Source organism: Capra hircus, chromosome 21 (genome assembly GCF_001704415.2).
Source record: "Capra hircus breed San Clemente chromosome 21, ASM170441v1, whole genome shotgun sequence".
In the NCBI taxonomy this organism is placed as follows: Eukaryota; Metazoa; Chordata; class Mammalia; order Artiodactyla; family Bovidae; genus Capra; species Capra hircus.
In genome coordinates this window covers 30,006,013-30,025,078 of record NC_030828.1, presented here as the reverse complement: position 1 = coordinate 30,025,078, position 19,066 = coordinate 30,006,013, and the positions used below count along the sequence as shown (strand labels likewise).

Below are 19,066 nucleotides of genomic sequence, written 5' to 3'. Positions count from 1 at the left end.
ATGTATTTTCTGCTCTTGCTAGATGAAGTGATTTGTAGATGTCATTTATATCAAGTTGATTAATGGTGTTGTTGAGTTCACCTGAGTCCTTGCTGGATTGTCTGTGTCAGATAGAGGGGTACTTAAGACTCCGTCTGTGCTGGTGGACTCATCTATTTCTCCTTTCAGGGCCATCAGTTTTTGCCTCATGTACTTTAAATGCTCCATTGTTAGGTGCATACACGTTAAGAATTGTTATGTCTTCTTGAATAATTGACCCCTTTATCATTATGTGCTGGCCATCTTTATCCCTGATAACGTCCCTTACTTTGAAGTTCACTCTCTCTGAATTTAATACGTCTCTCTTGCTTTCTTTTGATTAATGTTAGCACAAGATATTTTTCTCTGTTTACTTTAATCTCTTTGTGTCTTTATTTTAAAGTGGATTTCTTGCAGATAACATATAGTTGTGAGCTGATTTTTGATCAGTTCTGACAATTTGAGTCTTTAATTGATACATTTACACCATTGACATTCAAAGTGGTTGTTGATTTAGTTGGATTAATGTATACTGCATTCATTACTGTGTTTTCTGTTAACATTTGTTATCCTTGTTCTTTGTTGCTATTTTTATCTTCTGCTTCCTTACTGCCTTTTGTATTTTAATTGTGCATTTTTAATGGTTCCGTTTTCTTTCCTTTCTTGGCACATCAGTTATACTACTTTTTTTTTTTTTAACCTTTTTAGTGTTTGCCCTAGGGTTTCCAATATATGTTTACAATGAATCCAAGTCCACGTTGAAATAACACTATTCCACTTTACAGGTTGTGTGAGTATGTTATAACAACAAACTAATCCTAATTATCTACTCTAGTTCCTTATATCATTGCTATTATTCATTTCACTTATATATAAAGCATAAATAGCACATATATACAAAATATATATACATAAGCATCCACAATATATGCATAATATAAGTTTATACATATGTAAAACATATATCAGCATAACATATACATGGCAAATAGATGGGGAAACAATGGAAACAGTGACAGACTTTATTTTCTTGGGCTCCAAAATCACTGTAGATGCTGACTTCAGCCATGAAATTAAAAGTGCTTGCTCCTTGGAAGAAAAGCTATGAGCAGCTTAGACAGCAAATTAAAAAGCAGAGACATTACTTTGCCAACAAAGGTCCATGTAGTCAAAGCTATGGTTTTTCTAGTAGTCATGAACAGATGTGAGAGTTGGACTATAAAGAAATCTGAGCACCAAAGAATTGATGCTTTTGAACTGTGGTGTTGGAGAAGACTCTTGAGAGTCCCTTGGACTGCAAGGAGATCCAACCAGTCCATTCTAAAGGAAGTCAGTCCTGAATGTTCATTGGAAGGACTGATGCTGAAGCTGAAACTCCAATACTTGGCCACCTGATGTGAAGAACTGACTCATTTGAAAAGACCCTGATGCTGGGAAACATTGAAGGTGGGAGGAGAAGAGGACAACAGAGGATGAGATGGTTGGATGGCATCACCAACTCGATGGACATGAGTTTGAGGAAGCTCTGGGAAGTGGTGATGGACACAGAAGCCTGGCATGTTGCAGTCAATGGGGTTTCAAAGAGTCAGACACGACTGAGCAACTGGACTGAACATACGCATAACAGATACACATAAGTGTACATTCCTGGTATTATTATTTTGAATAGACTGTTATCTGTTAGATCAGTTAGAATAAGGAAAATGTTTTTATTTATTCCTTCTTCAGTATTCTTCCTTTATGTTGAATCTGAGTTTCTCACCTATATTATTTTTCTTCTTTCTAAAGAACTTAGTATTTCTTGTAAGGCAAATCTACTAGCAACAGAGTCCCTCAAAATATTTTTTCTTTTTTGCCTGAGAAAGTCTTTACTTTTTAAAAAATTCTTCTTCACTTTTGAAGGATAATTTCACACTTTACAGAGTTCTCGATTGGTAGGATAATTTTTTTTCTCCCAACACTTTAAATACTTCAGTTTGTTTTTATTTGCAGAGTTTCTGAGGAGAGGTCACATGTAGTTGTCTTTGTTCCTCTGTAGGTGAGGAAGTTACTTTCCTCTGGCTTCTTTCAGAATTTTTTATCTTTGATTTTCTGTAATTTGAAAATGGTATGCCATGATATGGGCTTTTGGGCGTTTATCGTGCCAAGTATTTCTTGTTTTCCTCTCTCTCTTCTACTTCTGGTATGCCCATTATGTGTATATTATACCCTTTGTGGTTGTCCCATGGTCCTCAGATGCTCTCTTCCTTTTTCTTTTCCTTCCCAGCCTTTGTTCTCTTTGCGTTTTAGTTTGGGGGGATTCTATCGGGATATCTGTATACTCAGTTTCTTTCCTTAACTGTGTCTGGTTTATTCATAAGCCCATCAAAGACATTCTTCGTTTTTTTGCAGTGTTTTTAACCTCTAGACTTTATTTTTTGTTCTTTTTTAAGAATTTCCATCTTTACTTACGCTATCTGTTCTTTTTTATTTGTTTTGAGTTTTGGCTGTGGTGGGTCTTTGTTGCTGTGTGCGGGCTTTATCTAGTTGTGGTGAGTGGGTGCTGTTTGTTGTGGTCCTCAGGCTTCTCATTTCAGTGGCTTCTCTTGTTGCAGAGCGTAGGCTGTAGGGTGTGCAGGCTTCAGTAGTGGTGACACTCGGGCATGGTACTTGTGACTTCCAAGCTCAGTAGTTGTGGGGCATGGGCTTAGTTGCCCCATGACATGTGGGAGTTTTCCCAGATCAGGGATCACACTGGTGTCCCTGCATTGCAAGTCAGATTCTTAACCGCTGGACCACCAGGGAAGCCCTGGCTGTCTGTTCTTACATGCTGTCTTATCCATCAGAGCCCTGAGCATATTAATTATAGCTGTAAATCCCCAGTCTGATATTCCTCAACATCCCAGCTATGTCTAGTTCTGATGCTTGTTTATCTCTTCAAACTGTGGAGTTTTTTTTGCCTTTTGATATGCTTTGCAGTTTTGCCTTGTAGCTGAACATAGTGTTCTGGGTTGAAGGAAGTGCTGTAAATAGGCTTTTAGTAATATGGTGATGAGGTGTGGGAGGTGAGGAAGTGTTGTATAGTCCTGTGATTAGGGTTCAGGCTCTTAGTGACCCTGTACCTCTGTAGTGTGAACTTCACAAGTGTTTCTCAGTATTTTTATTCCCCCTTAGGTGGGGCAGGATGGCTAGAATGGGCTGGAGTTGGGTATTTCCCTTCCCACAGGTCATTTGGGCTCCAGTAATACCCAGGTTAGGCGCTGGTTAATAGTTTTCCTGGAAGGCAGGCCTTGTTAAGAGCAGAGAGCTCTGGAATATTTAAAAATTATTCCTTTTCCCCTCTCCCTACCAGAAACCAGAGGGGAATTTTCTCTGGTATTCACTGTGGGAACCTTGTTTAGCCCTGGAGGTTAAGTCTCACAATACTGTGAGCTCCCGTGTGACTGGGTCCCCTGGAGTTTTTAACTCACAGAGGTGTCTGTACTGAGCCTCCAGCAAGCCAGCAGTTACAGTGAGTTTTCCTCCCCTGGCACTGGTTCCCTAGCTGAGTCTCTGCTCCAGGAAGCGGTGACTCCCTGTATTGGCCTGTCTCTCCAGTATTGGGGATAGCAGCATGCCCTGTGTCCTCCCCTCACTTGTGGGTCCAAGAAGTGGCTTGTTCCTTCAGTCGCTGTTTCGCCAAGTTCTCGCTCCTTGAACTGCTATTTTCTGGCCATTCTGTACTTTGCTCTTCACCCAGGACTGTCACTCAGGGTGTGTCCTTCTGCCTGGCATGCCCCATCGCATCTGATTCAGTCCCTCGCCTGCCAGCAGTGAAGGGAAGGTGGGAGGGAGGAGGCAAGGTGGGGCTCTCTCCCTGGACACTCGCAACTGGAGCAGCACTGCGTTCACTGATTTCAACCTGTTGGACCAAAGAAAGGGTTCTGTGCTCCTGAAAATGTTAGCAAGCCACCAAGAGATGACCCCTTTATTTTACATGTTAAAAGGTTGACACTTAAGAGAGGTAATGAATCCTCAGAAAAGTGTCTCAGGGGCTCTGAGGAGCTCGGTTCTTTATGTCTCAGGACAGAAATAATTCATTGAGAGGCAAAGTGATAGAGAAGTGATTTATTAGAATAGGATGCTCATGAGATTTACAAGCGGGCAGGCAAGAGGGTGCCACCCCAAGGACTTAGTGGGCTGCAGTTGTATAATGAAAGAAAAAGAGGGGAGGAGAATAAGACCACCTTCTTCCTCATGCTTTGAGTCTTTAACTCTCCCAGCATGTTGGGTGGGGGAGTTTTTGACCCTGGATGGCCCATCCAGGACTGTCATGGTGCTATGGAAAAATGATTTCAAATCTCAGTTTAATGAGGGTCTTTCACTTTGAAATGTCACCTTACCCAAATTATTGTGTTTTATGTGTGCAGAGAGCATATCTAAGGGTCATTAGCTTACTGACATCACTGGGTAGGATGTGGATCTCATCCCACCATTGACTTATTGTTTAGGGGCATGTCTTAGGCTTCTGTTCCATGGTTTTGTTGCTAGGCAGACCTGTTTTCTTGAGTGATCATTAACTTACAGGGATCTCCCATACTTTTTTCTTTAATTACTGTCCCTTATTGGAATTAACTATTTAATCACCTGCTGTATCCCTTTTCTTTGTCCCTATCAGTAAGGTGACTTGCTCAAGACACATAGCAAGTATGTGGAAGATCTGAAAGGCACCCTGGTGCCTTGACTGGAGCCCAGTGTTCCTTTCACCTCTTGTTGTAAGAACATATTTAGGAAATGATTGATTTGCCGGATTTTCATGCCTGACTAGTTCCATCTGCTCTCAAAGTTAGATAATGGAATGGGGGAGACAGACCCGTAACATTGGGGGCTTTCTGATTATGGAGTGTGTTGCCCCTAAGAAAGTGAGCACGTGTCACCTTAGCTTTAACAATGACAGTTCACATTCAGGGTTGAAGGTCACACTAGGAGTTATCTTCTATTAGCTGTGCCTTCCCACCATAGCCCAGTGATTAAGAACCAGCCAGCCAAGTTCAGTTCCCAGCTCTATGACTTAAAGCTGCATAACTTGGGCAGATTACTTAACTTTCATTTGTAAGATGGGGGTAATAATCACACATACTCTGGGAGATCAACATGATGGTGATGATAATTTAATGCGTATAAACTACTTTGAGCAGCGCCTGACCCTCACTAAGTACTAGATGAGGGTTAGTTGCTGCCTTTGTTGGGGGAGACACAGCCCACGGCAAAACCATTCTCCATGGTGGTCCAGGGGGCCACTTTCTGTAAAAACCCTGATGTTTGTTGATTGGCATATGGATCTTAGATGTTTATGGTTTTTGTTTTCTTTTTTTGTTTGCAGCGTGCTTTAAAAGGGTTTAAATATTCAGTAAAATGCTTTAGATGCACAGAGATTTTTTTGTGTGTTTTGAGGTTTTAATGACCATAAAGTGAAAGTGAAGTTGCTCAGTTGTGTCCGACTCTTTGTGACCCCGTGGACCGTTGCCCACCAGGCTCCTCTGTCCATGGGATTCTCCAGGCAAGAATACTGGAGTGGGTTGCCATTTCCTTCTCCAGGGGAATCTTCCGACTCAGGGATCGAAACCCAGGTCTCCTGCATTGCAGGCAGACGCTTTAACCTCTGAGCCACCAGGGAAGCCCTTAATGACCATAGAAATACTAAAACAAATTTCTGTATTATAAAAGATTATATACATTTTATATAAATTTAAATGGTATTTCAGAATGTCATCAGGGCTTAAGGGATAATTGAAAGCTTGTCTGCTATGTTTTTATTCTGTTTATCAATACAGTTGAAACTCTCCTAACCAGCTTCCACCAGCTGCCCTGTTTACCTGGTATTTTAAATTGTCTCTATAGAGCCGTGGTCCTCAATGACTGCAGGAGATTAAGGGCTACTGCTGGGCACCCTGTGCCCCTACTCCCACCAGCCAACTGCAAACTTACCAAGAGTCGGCTGACTTTGTTCCTAACTAGTTAATGCTAACTAGTTGTACATGTTGTTGTAATTATATAATTGAGTGAAATACTTAGTAAACCCATAACGTATTAAAATCAGTTGCTTTTTCTGTGAAAAAGCAAGTTAAATGCTTGGGGGAAATTTGATAAAGGTGAGTCACTAAAAAATTGCCAGGATGTGGGTGACACAGTTGTGAAAGATAGGAGAAAAAAAATTGTTCAAAACCTGTAAAGATTCTATGCTTAGATTGTTTCTCAACTGTAAGTCCCTAATCTACTTTTTAAAAAGAAGCGAAACACATTTAGAAAAGTCAGATAACGTCTCATGGGTGTGATTTATCCAAGAAAGATGCCAGGGAGCCATGGTCAGTAGCCCCAGACTCAGGAGGAAGCCCTGGCTGGCCTGCCTCAGGGGGCTGGCACACCAGTGCACGCTTACGTGTGCCTTCACTGGTCCGTGTGTCTAAGTTACTGTTAAATGGTTTCCTGCTTTAACCAGTGTTTGCATTAATCTACTAACGGTCCAGATCACTTCATTTAAAAGAATTGGCTCTTGTGTGCAGTTCTGGCTGATCCTTGTGTGAGTGTGCATGCTCGGCAGTGGGAGTGTGACTGTGTGCCCTGGAGCTGTGCAGAATTCGAGCAAAGTGGGTATGCGTGGGAGGTGCTCGGGCTGCAGCCATGCTACAGGTTATGTGATGACGGTGAGCACGGCCCTGTGGTTCTGTGGGTCTGGACTCTGCGTCCGTCCAGGCGCTCAGCCGTGCCTGACACACGAGTGAGCGGCGGGAGTGGGGTCTTGCTGCGGCTCGTGCTCTTTGTAATCAGCCTGGGTTTTGGAATCACAGCTCTGCTACTCATTAGCTGTGTGATGTTGAGCCAGTTTCTTAACTTCCCTGAGCTTTATATTCTCCATTAGTGAATTGGCATGTGTGTGTGTGTGTGTGTGTGTGTGTGTGTGTGTGTGTGTGTGTGTGAATACCCTTCCCTATTGGTTGGGTGTGAAGGTGAAGGTTATTAATAAAAACTGCCTGGCTGAGTGTCTGACTCAGTGTAGGTGCTCAGTAGAGAGTGCTTACCCGATCCAGTGCTGCTGGTACTGCTGCCGCTGTCATTACCCTGCCTCTGCTGAGCCAGTAAGTGAAGTGGGTCTTTATTATCCATCAGTGGAGAGGGTGTCTATCTGGAGGATGGGTGTGGAGACTGAGTTGGCCAAGAAAGTGTCCTTATCCTTCCAGTCTTGCCTCTGATGGGTCTTCCGCTGGCCCTGCCGCTAGCCCTGCTCTGACCCTTTGGTGTTTGCTCCTCTCTTGAGCCCTCAGGTCAGGTAGATACAGTTATTCCTGTGAATGGCTGGTGCTCTCAGGAGACTGTTCTGGTTTGGCTGCCTAGGACCATGGCTGGTGGCTCAGCCTGTCTGTAGCAGAGGGCCTGGCCTAAAGCAGGGGGATGATCGGTGAATTTGGGGAAGTCATTCGTGCCCAGTAGCTGTAACGTGGTATTCATCTGTGGTTTTCCCTATAAAGCTGAGCTGTGTTAATACCAAGAAAGAATTTAGTCACCATACTGGTGTTGCACACTGATGATTTAAAGCCTGGCCTCCCAGAGAGGTAAGTGTGGAGGAGGGTGACCAACTTCCTGGCCGGTGAAATTTCAGTGATTGCACAAGCTGGCCAGGCTTTCTGCACCCTGCTACATCAGCGCCCAGTCCTTGCTGACGTCTCCTGGGAGTGAGGTTCACGCTCAGCACCTCTGTCCCAGCTGTCCTGGCCACTTCCACTGGCCACGCACCTCCAGGAACCCACGCGTCAGAAGGGGCATGGTTGTGTGACACCACTCTGAAAATCGCTGCAGTTGTGATAGGAGTGATGGCTGTGGCATATAACCCTGGCTGGGATGTGTGGTCATCCTCCTTGACACGGGAAGCAGAGAACTTAGGTGCCTTGTTCAGAGCCACCAAGGGAGGACAAGATTGGCCCATGTCTGCCATGGTATTTAAAATTGGGGGCTGGGAAGGGGAAGCTGCCAGCACCTGTTACCCTCTGCAGGGCCTGGGCCCACGTGTGGCAGGAGCCCTACTCTCAGTGACCTCAGTCAGTTCTCACCACTAGTTCAAGCTTTGCAGGAAGAGTCTCCTCGCCTTAGGCTGCAGGCCGTACTGCTGAACTTGGCCTTGAGGGCCAGAGGGCTCATCGCCCCCTTCTGCCTCCTACCCGCCCACCCCTCATCCCTCCCCAGTCTCAGGCCTGCTTGGCCTCTCTCAGTTCTGGAAACACGCTGTCTTCCCTACAGGCCCTGCCTCAGGCTGACTTTTTGCTGGGAGGACTCCCTTCTCCTGGTGACTCCTGGTCACCCTTCATAGGAGCCTCGCTCTGCTCACCCCTGTGCTTGTTCACAGCCTTACTTCCGCTTAGAATTATTCTGTTTCTCTGCGTTCTTGTCTGTGGCCCACCTCCCAGGTCGGGGCTGGGAGCTCCAGGGGCAGGGACCCCGTCTGTCCTGGCCGTGTGTATCCCCAGCTCTGCACGTGGGTCCTTGTGTGTGGCGGGTGTCTGCAGCCCGCTAGAGGAAGGAATGGTGAATGAAAGGCTCCGTACCCTTCCTGGCCCAGAAACATTCTCTGTCCCTGCTCCTCAGGGTTTTTCTGCCCTCAGCCCTGAATACATGTGTGGGTGGCACTGTCCATACCCTCCTGCCGGGGACTGCAGTTCCTTGGGTGCTGTATTTTCTGTTTGGCCTCCTGGGAAAGGCTTTCTCTCTAAGGAAGCACTGTTTACCTTTTTGACTGGGAATCCACAGCAAATAATATCTGTTCATACATAACTGCATAGTGTTTGTAAGTACACAAAACAGACATTTCATAAAATTTTAACTATTAACATCTAGTAAGGCTGCTGCTGCTGCTGCTGCTGCTAAGTCGCTTCAGTTTTGTCCGACTCGGTGCGACCCCATAGACGGCAGCCCAGCAGGTTCCCCAGTCCCTAGGATTCTCCAGGCAAGAACGCTGGAGTGGGTTGCTATTTCCTTCTCCAATGCATGAAAGTGAAAAGTGAAAGTGAAGTTGCTCAGTCGTGTCCAACTCTTCGCAACCCCATGGACTGCAGCCTACCAGGCTCCTCCGTCCATAGGATTTTCCAGGCAAGAGTACTGGAGTGGGGTGCCACTGCCTTCTCGGTCTAGTAAGGCTAAGTACTGTTTTTTCTTCCAGTGTATTAAAACAGTTCTCATCAGACCCTCAAAATCGACTTTGTGGCTCCTTAATTCAGTCTCCTGACCTGCTAATGGGTTGCCGCCCACAGTGTGAGAAACACTGCTCTGAAGGCTGGCCCTGGCTGGGTACCCCCACTCTCCAGTCATCTTCGTGTCTTCTATCCCCTTCCTGTGTGGCAGGCGTGCTCCCTTGGATAAGAGGTGGTCCCTCCCTGCCTTTGAGGTACTTACAGTCCTCCGGGGAGACAGGCGGGCAGGTAAGGAGTCCTGTCACAGGCACTGTAGGGTGCAACTGAAGGCTGAACCTAGCATGTCACCCTCCCTACGTGCACTGCGTGGGTGGCGGGTGAGAGGTTTGGGAGGGCAAGGATGTGCCGTGGAGGATGAGTTTTAACTTGGGGACTTGAAGTGTCAGGTGGGACCTGCCAAAGGAAAGGGCAAGTGCAGAGACACCTTTGCAAAGCTGTGGAAGACAGAGCAGGGTCTCATGAGTTCACCAGCTCCTGCCCTGGGAGCAGAAAGTGCTGAGTGGAGGTGATGACTGAAGAGTTGCTGAAGAGGCCAGGAGGCCCCTGGTGAAGTGATGGGGGAGTGTCTGTCCTGTGGGCGCCAGGGAGCCAGTAGAGCTGCACCTGCCTAGAAACTCTACGATGAGATTACTTTCACTTTCTCTTTTTTTTGGAGGCAGTGCACATTTTCCTCCCCCCATCAGTTCAGTTCAGTCGCTCAGTCGTGTCCAACTCTTTGCAGCCCCGTGGACTGCAGCGCGCCAGGCCTCCCTGTCCATCACCAACTCCCGGAGCTTGCTCAAACTCATGTCCATCAAGTCGGTGACGCCATGCAGCCATCTCATCCTCTGTCGTCCCCTTCTCCTTCTGCCTTCAATCTTTCCCATAGGAAACCCCAATTTATATATTTTTCTTTTTCTCTTTATGTGTTTTATTCAGGTGTAGTTGACTTACAGTGTTTCAGGTGCATAGCGTGGTGATTCAGTTACACATTACACATATATTACTTTTGAAATTATTTTCTGTTTTAAGTTATTATGAGATATTGACTATAGTTCCCTGTGCTATACAGTAAACTGTTGCATATCTATTTTTTTATTAGAAATCTAGCATTCTATTCACACTAAGTCAAATGTGGAATCAAAATGTCATAATTTTTTTAGTTAGGCAAAAATCCATAAGTTTTGTAGGGTATATATTATGCATATTATATATATATATGTATACAAAAGCTTTTCTACTGAGCTTGGTAAAGGCTTGAGAAAGAACATCAAGAAAAAAAAGGAAGAGATGGAGAAATTGGAAAACATAAACTCAATGAAATGGGAGCACTGAATATGAAATAGAAAAAGTGAAACAAACTAGAACAAAGTAAAAGATCATCATATAGTCCAGTGCACATTTTATTAGATGTTTGTTCTGATGACTTTAGAATTGGTGAACTCATTATCCACATTAAATGTATAGGATGATTTGGAAAGGGCCATTCTGGTGACACTTCTTTCCCAAGTCATTATATCAGCAGTAAATATATTTTAACTTTAGACATAATGCTCCAAACATCAATGCCTGTTGAAATATGAACTGTAACAAAAAGTAGTCTTGCAAAGCCTATGATTCTAAGGGCAGTAGCTTGTTGGCCAGAGAAGGCAATGGCACCCCACTCCAGTACTCTTGCCTGGAAAATCCCATGGGCGGAAGAGCCTGCAGTCCATGGTAGGCTGCAGTCCATGGGGTCGCTAAGAGTCGGACACGACTGAGCGACTTCACTTTCACTTTTCACTTTCCTGCATTGGAGAAGGAAATGGCAACCCACTCCTTGCCTGGAGTGTTCTTGCCTGGAGAATCCCAGGGACGGGTGAGCCTGGTGGGTTGCCGTCTATGGGGCTGCACAGAGCTGGACACGACTGAAGTGACTTGGCAGTAGTAGCAGCTTGTTGGAGACCAGCTGTATTTGTTTGCTCTGGCTGCTGTTAACAATTACCATAAACTCGATGGGTTGTTAACAACATGAATTCATTCTCTTAGAGTTCTGGAGGCCAGAAGTCCAAATCAGTCTCACTGGACTAAAGTCAAGGTGTCAGCGGGCTGGTTCCTTCTGGAGGCTCCAGGAGAGAATGCATCCCTGGCCTCTGCCAACTCCTAGAAGCTGCCAGCATTCCTCGGCCCATGGGCACATTGCTCTACTCTTCCTCCCTGGTCCCTTAGCCAGCTCCTCCTCTTATAGTAGTATCTTCCTGAGCCTCCCTCTTATAAGGACACTTATGATCATAACATTCAGGGCTATGTCAGATCGTCCAGCGTAGCCTCCTCATCTCGAGATCCCGGTCACGTCTGTAAGTCCCTTTTGGTTATTTATGCCTTTTTTTAAAAAATAAATCATTTCAAATAACATTGTCCTGGTGTCCTTGTACACGTCTCCATATCCTTGTGAGAATCTCTCTGAATAATTGACGTGTACAAGAGGAGACACTGCAGCCTTGGATAGCTGCTGCCAGGCAGAGCCCCGCCACCCCTACTTTTTGTTTCTCTTGATGGGGCTTGTAGTCAGGAGGGATAGAGCTGATTCACTCCGGAGGTAGCCTGCCCTCCTTTTGCAGCTGTCTTCCTGCCGTAGACAAGGTGGAGATAGAGCCCCAAGCGTGGTTGTGCAGGGTGTTTGTGGAGTTTTGAGCTCTTGAAAGATTTGATGAGGTATTTTTCCAGCCATTGTGTCAGCCTATAAGATTCTAGCTGATTATCAGAGTTGAAATGAATATTGAAATTATTACTGTTTTAGATAAACCTTTTAAACTGTATGTAGAAAAACTGAATTAAAATATGTGAACCTAGAAACAGAGGTTTCCTTATTAATTATATAGTTGCTGGTGTTTGGGTTTTTTGTTTGTTTTTTAACTTTCACTGGAGTTCAGTTGATTTGCAGTGTTGTTGCTGGTGTTCATTTGTAGAAGTTCAGCCTGAACACTGCAGCCATCAAGGTGACATTTGGCTGTCCCATGGTCCCTGACTTTACCTTTCAGATCAGAGTAGCTGAGTGTTTATTGAACGAAACAGCAGGCACCTAGTACAGTGCCTGGAAGGACGCAGGAGTTCTGCTCAAAGGTTTGTCAAATGACCTTGGGTTCTTTGAAGAACAAGCATTGAACGAGAATGGCCTTGAACATCAGCCACCAGAACCCTGTTAAACTGGTTGTGAACTCGCAAGTAGCGCGCTGGCAGGATGCTGACTGGTGCAGAGGCCCCTGCTGACTGGAGAGGACAGGACGAGTGGCCTGAGAAGCGTGTACTCTACTGACCCCCATGAGGCACAGTCACAGAACTGGCTCTCACCACGTAAGATCAAAAAGCAGCAATTAGTGTTTCAGCTTAAAGAGGCTTTTGCTTTGAGCCTAATCTTGTTTCTTCATCACCTAAGACTTGGCAGGTGGTACCTCCCCCAACCAAGGCTCAGTCCCTTGGCCGCAGGTGAGGAGAGCATGGTGTTTGCATGTGTGGGCCCCGAGACAGGGTAGGAATGACAAGGCCAAGCTGGGGAAGTCCTAAGTCATGTAAATTGCTCTTCTCTCTCCCCAGACAAGTTCAGTTCTTTCCTGCTCTTCAAGTCCAAGCTGAGTAGCATAGTTCTAAGGCTCAGGCAAATGGCAAGAAGAACTTAACTCTTCAAATAGATGATGACGGAAGTAACATGTGGCATGTGAGTGAAAGCTGCTGTGAGACCTTGGCGCTCTCAGGGCCAGGGAGACTTAACAGTGTAAAGGGTCCAGGGATGCCTCTACCAGCAGCTGTATCAAAGGAATGAGAAAAATTACATGAAGCTTTTGTGAGAGTTTCTTTTTCTTCTGAGCAACTATTTTGAAATAGCTTTCTCCCCAGTGATATAATTTTTATAAAATCGGACTTTACCACAACATTGCATATTGGGTTATGGTGGGGAATTTCTTGGGGAATTCCTCTATGCAGTTGTCTGTGAATTTCAGTAGAGTGAGGGAAACATAAGTGTATTAAGTAATTTCTCTACATTTCTTCTAAATTCTTAAAGTGCTTCGATATGAAATTCAAACAAGGCAAAAAAATCATGCTTTGAGAAATGTACAACATTGAAAAAATGACTGTTTTACATGAGAACATCATCTGTTTCACACTAGAGATGAAGCTACCTCCGCCCCTTACCTTTAATCTGCCTCAGAAAACTCTGAAAGATGCACATTTCTTCCTCTTCTTTATTTTAATAACCTTATTGAAGTATAATTTACCTATGTTAGGTGTACAGGCTGATGGAGTTTAGGAATTATACATAGTCATGTAAACACATCTATAATCAAAATATAGAGCATTTCCACAACCCTATAAAGTTCTCTCATGCCCCTTTATATGAATTTTTAAGGATTTTGTGTATATGGTGTCATGCCATGTGTAGTCTTTTGTATTTGTCTTTCACGAGCATCATCTTTTTGAGACTCATCTGTATTGTTGAGTGTTTTTATAGCTCTTTCTTTTTTCATTGCATTCACCAGTTCATAGACTTTTGGTTTATATCCAGTTTGTGGCTATTATAAATAATGCTTGCTCTGAGTATTCACATCCAAGTCCTATGTGTAGTTGTTCAGCCACCAAATTATGTCTGACTTTCTGTGACCTCATGAACTATAACATGCCAGGCTTCCCTGTCCCTCACCATCTCACAGAGTTTGCCCAAGTTCATGTCCATTGAATCAGTGATGTCATCCAACCATTTCATCCTTTGTTGCCCTCTTCTCCTCCTGACTTCAATCTTTCCCAGCATCAGGGTCTTTTCTAGTGAGTCGGCTCTTTGCATCAGGTGGCCAAAGTATTGGAGCTTCAGGTTCATCATTAGTCCTTCCAATGAGTATTCAGGGTTGATTTCCTCTAAGATTGACTGGTTTGATCTCCTTGCTGTCCAAGGGACTCTCAAGAGTCTTCTCCAGCACCACAGTTTGAAAGCATCAATTGTTTGGCACTCTGTCTTCTTAATGGTCCAGCTCTCACTTGTGTACATGACTATTGGAAAGACCACAGCCTTGACTATATGAACCTTGGTGAGCAAAGTGGTATCTTTGCTTTTTAACACACTGTCTAGGTTTGTTATAGCTCTCCCGCCAAGAAGCAATCACCTTCTAATTTCGTGGCTGCAGTTATACATCCATGTGTAGGCATATTTTCATTTCTTTTGGGTAAATATGGGGGATTGGGATTGTTGAGCTCTTTAGTTGAGTGTGTATTCAACTTGCTAAGATACTGTCCTGTTGTCCTCCAGTGGCTGCTCCGTTCTCTGTTCCCATTAGCAGTACATGACCTTTGCAGTGGTTGCACTTCCCTGCCAACACTTGGCATTACCAGTGTTTTTACCTTTAGCCATTGTGGTGGGTGTGGTTTACGTCAGTTTTAAGTTGCATTTCCCTGTTGATTAATAATGTTGAGTATCTTTTCCTGGGCTTGTTGGCCATCTGTGTATCTTTGGAGAAATGACTGTTCAGGTCCTTCATCCAGTTTTTAATTGAGTTGTTTGTTCTTTTATTGTTGAGTTGTAAGAGTTCTTTGTATTTTCTGAATACAAGTCTCTTGTCAGATATAGGTTTTGCAAATATTTTTCAAAGAAGGAAATATTTTTAATCTTGATAAAGTTCATTTTGTCATTTTAATCTTTTACAGATTGTGTTTTTTGTGTTCTGTATAGGAAATCTTTGCATAACCCAGTGTCACAAATATTTTCCTGCCTCTTTTCTTCTAGAATTTTAATGGTTTTAATTCTTACTCATTTATGTATTTTAAGTTAATTTCTATGTGTTATGTGAGGTAAGGGTTGAAGTTCATTTTTTCCCCATACAAATAACCAGTTGTAGTACCACTTTTTGAAAAGACTGTCTTTACTCCATTGAATTTCTTCACATCCTTGTTGAACATCAGTTGACATTATTACTTGCTTAACATTGTACCGTGCTTGTTGATTTTCTTCCTTTCTTCCCTTTTATCTTTCTTCTCTGTTTTATTTGGATGGTTTCTGTTCCACTGTCATCATAGTCACTAACCTTTTCTTCTGTGGTGTCTCATCTGCTATGAATCCTGTCAAGGAAATTTTCACCATAGACATCATAGAAAATCTCTAGATTTTTAAAAAATTGAAGTGTAATTGATTCATGATGTTGTGTTTCGGGTGTATAGCAAAGTGTTTCAGTTATGTATTCTCTTTTGAGTTTCTTTTCTATTATAGGTTATTACAAGATATTGAATATAGTTCTTTGTGCTATACAGTCAGTCCTTGTTGTTTATTCTATATACAGGAGTGTGTGTATGCTAATCCCAAACTTCTAATTTATCCCTCCCCACCTCCTTCCCCCTTTGATAACTGTAAATTTGCGTTCTGTGCCTGTAGGGTCTGTTTCTGTTTCATAGATAAATTCATTTGTGTTAGTTTCTTTGATTCCACATATAAGTGATATCATATGATATTTGTCTTTCTCTGTCTGACTTCACTTAGTATGATAATCTATAAGTCCAAACATGTTGCTGCAAGTGACAGTGTTTTTTTTGGAGGTTGAGTAATATTCCATTGTGTGTGTGTGTATGTATGTGTATGTGTGTGCTAAGTGGCTTCAGTTGTGTCTGACTGTTTGCAACCCTATCGACTGTAGCCCACCAGGTCCTCTGTCCATGGGATTCTCCAGGTGAGAATACTGGAGTGGGTTGCCATGCTCTCCTGCAGGGGATCTTCCTGACCCAGGGATCAAACCCACATCTCCTGCGGCTCCTGCATTGCAGGTGGATTCTCTCCCACTGAGCCAGTGGGGAAGCCCCGTGTATGTGTGTGTGTGTGTGTGTGTATATGTGTATTTACACACCACATCTTCATTATCCATTCATCTATTGAAAGGCATTTAGTGGGTTGCTTCCATGTCTTGGCTACTGTTAACAGTGCTGCAGTGAGCACTGGGGTCATGTATCTTTTGAATTAGAGTTTTCATGTTTTCTGGATATATGCCCAGGAATGGGATTGCTGGATCATATGGTCACTCTAGTTTCAGTGTTTGAAGGAACTTGTATACTGTTTCCCATAGTGGCTGCACCAATTTACGTTCCTGTCAACCAGTGAAGGAGGGTTCCTTTTTCTCTGTACCCTTTCCAGCATTTGTTATCTATAGACTGTTTGTTGATGGCCATTCTGACTGGTGTGAGGTGATACCTCATCGTGGTTTTGATTTGCATTTCTCTGATAATTAGCAGTTGTTGAGCATCTTTTCATCTGTATGCCTTCTTTGGAGAAATGCCTTATTTAGGTCTTCTGCCCATTTTTCTGTTTGTGTTGTTGTTTTTAAAAATACTGAGCTGTTTGAACTGTAAGCTGTTTGTGTATTTTGGAAATTAATCTCTTGTCAGTTTCATTCTTTGCAAATATTTTCTCCCATTCTGTAAGTTGTCTTTTCATTTTGTGTATGGTTTCCTTTGCTGTGCAAAGCCTTTTAAGCTTAATTATGTTCCATTTGTTTATTTTTGCTTTTGTTACCATTACTCTAGACCTAAAAAAACATTGCTGCAATTTATGTCACAGTATTCTGCTTATGTTTTCCTCTATCTCCAGAAGTTTTGATTTGAATTTTTTAAACATCTTTCATATCTCTATTTAACATATTCAGCTTTTCTTCTAGCTTCTCAAACATGGGGAAACACTTTTAATAACTTTTGAAATTCTTTTCTAATAATTTCATTACTTGTCATTTCTGAGTCTGTTTGTTGGTTTTTGTCCTTAAAATGAATTCTGTTTTCCTACTTCTTTGCAGGGCTGATAATTTTTTTTTATTGCATGTCAGTATTACGAGTTTTACCCGAGTGCTAGATTTTTTCGGTGTAGTGTTCGTACATACCCGTATCTTTTGTTTATTCATCTAGTTTTGGCTGTGCTGGGTCTTCGTTGCTGTGTGTGGGCTTTCTCTGGTTGCAGCGAGTGGGGGCTCCTCTCTCGCTGGGGTGCGCAGGCTCCTCGTGGTGGCTTCTGTTGCTGCAGAGCACACGCTCGAGGCTCTCGGGCTCAGTAGTTGTGCCGCACAGGCTTTGTTGCCCCTTGGCGTGTGGGATCTTCCCAGACCAGGGATCGCACCCATGTCCCCTGCCTTGGCAGGTGGATTCCTAACCACTGGACCACCAGGGAAGTCCTGCGTATATTCTTAAGCTTTGTTCTGGAATGTAGCTTAATTATTCAGAAACAGTTTAAAACTTCTGAAGGTCATGTTTAGGCTTTTCAGGTAATATAAGAATGGCCTTTAGTCCAGGGATAACACCAGCAGCCTTCTGAGTACTCTCCCTGATGCTGCAGGAGATTCCACCCTGGCTGGTGGGGCTTCATGGTATTCCTGGCTCTGTGTGAGCCTCAGGGACAGTTCCCTCTGCTCCTGTAGGGAGTTCTTTCCTCATTCTCAAGTAACTTTTTTACACATAAGCCTGACACTACTCAGCTGGAGACCTAGGAACCCTCTGACATTTCTGTAGCCCTCTGTACAGCCTTCTCTCCAATACTATGCCCTCTGAACTCTACCTGTCTTGGGAGTACCATCTCTGTCTTATCAGTTCATGGCAGAGCTACCCCTGCATTCCCCCTGTCAGCCCTGTGGCCTGGAAGTCTCTAGGCGCCATCCTTGGACAGGGGAAGGGCTTGCCTTGTTTGTGTTCCACCGCTCAGGGGCCACTGCCCTGTGCAGCCTGATATCCAGTGTCTGAAAATCATTGTTTCCTCTGCTTTGTTCAGTTTGTCAGTTGTTTCAGATGACTGTGTAAATCTAGTTCCTCTTAGTCCATCTTTACTGGAAGTAGAAATCCCAACCTAGTTTTTAAAAGTTTTAATGAAATAATTTTAGCACACAGGCAAGTGTAGATTGTAGTGAGTTGACTACCTGGGTAACCACTACCAAACTATGTAACATTGTCATATTTCTGCTGCAGTTTTAAAAGCACAAATTAAAACTTTACAGAAACAGTTCAAATCCTCTCTTTTCTCCACAATCTCATTCTTCTCTTGCCTTTCATGGAAGTAAGCAGTATTCTGTATTTGATAATTATCATTCTTATGCGGACTTTTAAAGTTTTGCTATATATGTATGTATAATGATGTCTATTAGTATTATCTTGAATAACATGAATCATGTCGTGCTTCTGTTTTCCTTCTTTTCTCGTTCAGCATGTAAAGAATATTTGTCCGTGTGCTTCATGTAATCTTAAAAAGAATGTACATTCCACAAGGACCAGAATATTTCTGTTCAGTTCAGTTCAGTGGCTCAGTCGTGTCCAACTCTTTCCGACACCCCATGAATCGCAGCACGCCAGGCCTCCGTGTCCATCACCAATTCCTGGAGTTCACTCAGACTCATGTCCATCGAGTCAGTGATGCCATCCAGCCATCTCATCCTCTGTCGTCCCCTGCTCCTCCTGCCCCCAATCCCTCCCAGCATCAGAGTCTTTTCCAATGAGTCAACTCTTTGCATGAGGTGGCCAAAGTATTGGAGTTTCAGCTTTAGCATCAGTCCTTCCAGTGAACACCCAGGACTGGTCTCCTTCAGAATGGACTGATTGGATCTCCTTGCAGTCCAAGGGACTCTCAAGAGTCTTCTCCAACACCACAGTTCAAAAGTATCAATTCTTCGACGCTCAGCTCTCTTCACAGTCCAACTCTCACTTCCATACATGACCACTGGAAAAACCATAGCCTTTACTAGATAGACCTTTGTTGGCAAAGTAATGTCTCTGCTTTTGAATATGCTGTCTAGGTTGGTCATAACTTTCCTTCCAAGTAGTAAGTGTCTTTTAACTTCATGGCTGCAATCACCATTTGGAGTGATTTTGGAGCCCCCCAAAATAAAGTCTGACAC

General features: G+C 43.6%; 1 protein-coding gene across 1 annotated transcript in view; it reads left to right on the top strand.

Annotated features, from left to right (window-relative positions):
* The window catches only part of TBC1D2B (TBC1 domain family member 2B), an 89,645-nt gene that overhangs the window by 38,030 nt on the left and 32,549 nt on the right, over window positions 1–19,066 (top strand). The window lies entirely within an intron of this gene.